This window comes from Mustela nivalis, assembly GCF_964662115.1.
Source record: "Mustela nivalis genome assembly, chromosome: 11".
Classification (NCBI taxonomy): domain Eukaryota; kingdom Metazoa; phylum Chordata; class Mammalia; order Carnivora; family Mustelidae; genus Mustela; species Mustela nivalis.
The window spans coordinates 49,397,601-49,402,200 of NC_139030.1; positions in this window are offsets into that span (position 1 = coordinate 49,397,601).

Sequence of the window (4,600 nt, forward strand, 5' to 3'; positions counted from 1 at the left end):
TGTGCTTGACCTCTGAATGACTTTCCGGGCCTCCAAACAGACATTCTTAAGCCATTCCACCCTCTTCCCCCATTTTGCTACAGTCAAGAAATTTAAACTTAAAAACTCTTAATTCTTTACCTGGCCCCGCCAGATCTGGTCCTGCCCACCTGTCCGACCTCTTGCTAACCCAATCTTTCTGCGTACATTCCAGTGAGGCGCGCGGGGGTGGGGGGCTTTCTCTGCCAGGAATTCTCTTTTCCAGATCTCTGCATGACCTGGCCTCTGTCACTTAAGTCTCAGCTCAGATATCGACAGAGGCTGTCCCTGATCTTTCTTTCACCCCTACATACGCCGAGCACCCGGAGGGCAGCACTTGATCTATCTAGTTTGCTTTGAACAGTAGCTGGCGCAGAGTAGGCACTGGAAAACTTTTCAAATGAATTAAAATGCTTTCCTTTCCTCAACTTATGACAATTCTTTAAAGTAGTGGTTTTTAAAGTGTGATCTGGGGATCTCTGGAGTTCCTTAAGATCCTTTCAGGCCACCTAGAAGGTCAAACTATATGCACAATAATACGAAGACATTCTTTGCCTTTGTAACTTATTTATTCATTGAATGTGCAGTGGCGTTTTCCAGAAGCCCTACGATGTGTAATTGTATGTGGAAGCAGGTGTGACAGTCCAGGTGTCTTCCATTAGCCAGAGGAAGAAGACTTGCAAAAATGTAAGACAGTGCTACTCTTCTCACATTTGGGGGTGTGTGTGTGATATAATTTTTAAAAAAATGTTATCCAGGGGCGCCTGGGTGGCTCAGTGGGTTAAGCCGCTGCCTTCGGCTCAGGTCATGATCTCAGGGTCCTGGGATCGAGTCCCGCATCGAGCTCTCTGCTCAGCAGGGAGCCTGCTTCCCTCTCTCTCTCTCTCTCTCTCTCTCTCTCTGGCTGCCTCTCCGTCTACTTGTGATTTCTCTCTGTCAAATTAATAAATAAAATCTTTAAAAAAAAAAATGTTATCCACTTTGGGCACCTGGGTGGCTCTGTGGTTGGGGTATCTGCCTTCTGCTCCAGTCATGGTCCCAGAATCCTGGGATTGAGTCCTGCATCAGGCTCCCTGCTCAACAAGGAGTCTCCTTCTCTTCCCTTATGCACATTCTCTCTCTCTCCTCTCTCTCTGAAGTAAATAAAATCTTTAAAAGATGTTATGTAGGGGCGCCTGGGTGGCTCAGTGGGTTAAGCCGCTGCCTTCGGCTCAGGTCATGATCTCAGGGTCCTGGGATCGAGTCCCGCATCGGGCTCTCTGCTTGGCAGGGAGCCTGCTTCCCTCTCTCTCTCTCTCTCTGCCTGCCTCTCCATCTACTTGTGATTTCTCTCTGTCAAATAAATAAATAAAATCTTTAAAAAAAAAAAAAAGATGTTATGTATATAATGAATTTACTACTACATATAATGAATTTACTACTCTTTAATGACTCAGTAAATGACATTTTAAATATCTTACTAAAAATCAATGCATATAACCCATATAAACAAAAGTTCTTTCAGGTCCTCAGTAAGTTTTTTTTTTTTTTTTTTAAATCTCAATAATGTTTATAAGAATATAAAGGGATCCTGAAGTCATAGGTTTGATAACTGCAGTTTTACATTTTCTAGAGCACCTCTGCGGTAGGCTCTTTGCCAAATACTAGAAATGTGAAAGACCACAGGAGTTTTTCTCAGGTTGAAGAAAATAATGAAGACAAAGGAACATACTTAAGTGGCCCGCAATGAGTTAGGCCCTTGTAAAAGCCTCTTGCTGTGGGTGTAGGCAGAATCTGTGACTTGCTTCTAGCCAATAGACTATGGCAAAAGTGATGGGATGTGAAAGTGGTGGGGTATCATTTCCATGATTATGTTGTTATATAAGACTTGATCTTAGCTGACTGCAGCAAGACTCTCCTGCTTGCCTTAAAGAAGCCAGTTGTGGGGCGCCTGGGTGGCTCAGTGGGTTAAAGCTTCTGCCTTCGGCTCAGGTCATGATCTCAGGGTCCTGGGATGGAGCCCTGCATTGGGCTCTCTGCTCAGCGGGGAGCCTGCTTCCTCCTCTCTCTCTGCCTGCCTCTCTGCGTGCCTCTCTGTGTCCTTGTGATCTCTCTCTCTGTGTCAAATGAATAAATAAAATCTTAAAAAAAAAAAAAAAAGAAGAAGAAGAAGAAGCCAGTTGCTATGATGCGGCCTTTAGGGCCAGTAGCCTCAGTTATATAAGCGCAAGGAATGGGAATTTGCCTGCAACCTGAATGAGGTTGGAAGCAGATCTTTCTCCAGTAAAACTTCTGATAAGCCCTTTGCTCAAGGAGTATTTAGCTTGCAGCCTGGCTTGACCATAAGCAGAAAACCTAGAAAAACCATGCTTGTAGTTCTGATCTACAGAACAAGGAGATAATACATGTCTGTTGTTTTAAGCTGCTGAATTGGTGGTAATTTGATATATGCAATAACAGGGAACTAAGACAGGTTGTAGAATCAAGGGTGGTGCTACTCGAACAAACAGCAGAGGCTAAGACCCAGCAAAATTCCGGTAGGAAGCAGGCTGATAAAATTTCAAACCTGCACGTACGTTTTACCTTTCATGAAAAGGCAAGGATGGAAGTTTCGAACTGAAATATCTCTAACTGTTCTTCTGTGCTTAGCCCATCATTGTGTGATGGAAGTGTGGGGGACAGACAACTGGTCTCTTTAGTTTCCCAAGTCTGTCAAGAGGAATTGTGCTTCGAGGAACTGTACTTAATGGTTTATAGCCCAGAACATTATTTGCACCACATATAGATGATTTAGATGATGAGATCATGGATTTTGAGCTGCCAGTGTAATGGAGGCGAAAGGAACCTTGGGAGGGAGCGAATTGTATTTTTTTCCTTTGGGTGGAGCATGAATTGTTGAGTGCCAAAGTGCAAACTATGGAGACAGATTTCTGAATGACCCCTAAAATTCTTGTTCTCCTTACGTGCATACCTTATCTAGTCACTTTCCTTCAAGCATGGAAGAATCCAAGACTATTAAAAAGATATCAGCCCTGTCATGAAATTATGTTATGTGGCAAAAATGAGATTTTGCAGATATGATTAATGTCCTTCAAATTCATCAAAAAGGGAGGCTATCTGGGGGCACCTGGGTGGCTCAGTGGGTTGAGCCTCTGCCTTCGGCTCGGGTCATGATCTCAGGGTCCTGGGATTGAGTCCCACATCGGGCTCTCTGCTCGGCAGGGAGCCTGCTTCCTCCTCTCTCTCTCTCTGCCTGCCTCTCTGCCTACTTGTGATCTCTCTCTGTCAAATAAATAAATAAAATCTTTAAAAAAAAAAAAAAAGGGAGGCTATCTGTAGTGGGCCTGACCTTATCAGGTGAACCCTTAAAGGGGATTTTTTTCTGCAGGATTTGTTGAAATAGTAGCCAAGTTATGAGAAAGCCACATGGCTAGGAATGGAGGGTAGCCTCTAGGAGCTGAGAGAGCCAGCAAGAAAACAAACTGCAGCCATCTAATTATGAGGAACCTAATTCTGCCAACCCAAATGAGCCTGGAAGAGAACCCCAAGCCTCAGATGGGATCATGTCTTGCTGACACCTTGATTTCAAGTGAGACCCTAAGCAATGAACTCAGCCCAGACTCCTGACCCATGGAAACTGAGACAATAAATTTGTGTTGTTTTAAATTTTAAAGATTGTGAAAATTTGTTGTGAAGCATATTAAATTAATATACTGAAATTACAGTAAGATTTTTGTAATGAAGACTGAAATGAAGACATATTTTTCAATGTGCTTATAACTAGAACTTCATATATTCTGTTTCCCAGACTTTATTTTTCTCTTGCCTTTGCAAGGAAAGTTTGTGTGTGTATGTGCTTAAACATTTATTGTTTAAACGTTTAAAATTTTTGAATAAATTTTACTGAAGTATGATTTACATAGAAAAATGCATCTGTGGGGTGCCTGGGTGGCTTGGTCAGTTAAGCATCTGCCTTTGGCTCAGGTCATGATCCCAGGGGTTTAGGATCAAGCCCCGCATGGAACTCCCTGCTCAGCGGGGAGCCTGCTTCCCCAACTCTTCCCCTTTCCTCTAAACCTGTTTGTTTCCTGGAGTCCATTGTCTCTCATGGTTCCTCTTCCCTTCTGATTTCGCCCTCTTTGTTTTTCCCTTACTTCTCCTAATGTCCTCTAGGCTATTCCTTATGTTCCATAAATAAATAAAACTATATGATAATTGACTTTCTCTATTTGACTTATTATTTCACTTAGCATAATCTCCTCCAGTCCATCCATGTTGATGCAAAAGTTGGGAATTCATTATTTCTTATGGCTGAGTAGTATTTCATTTTATATGTGGGTCATATTTTCTTTATCCATTCATCTTTTGAAGGGCATTTCGGCTCTTTCCACAGTTTGGCTATTGTGAACATTGCTGCCATGAACACTGTGGGTGTGTATGGCTCTTCTTTTCACTACATCTGTATCTTTGGGGTAAATACCCAGTAGTGCAATTGCTGGGTCATTGGGTAGCTCCATTTTTAACTTGTTGAGGAACCTTCACATTATTTTCCAAAGTGGCTGTACCGACTTGCATTCCCACCAACAGAGTAAGAGGGTTCCCC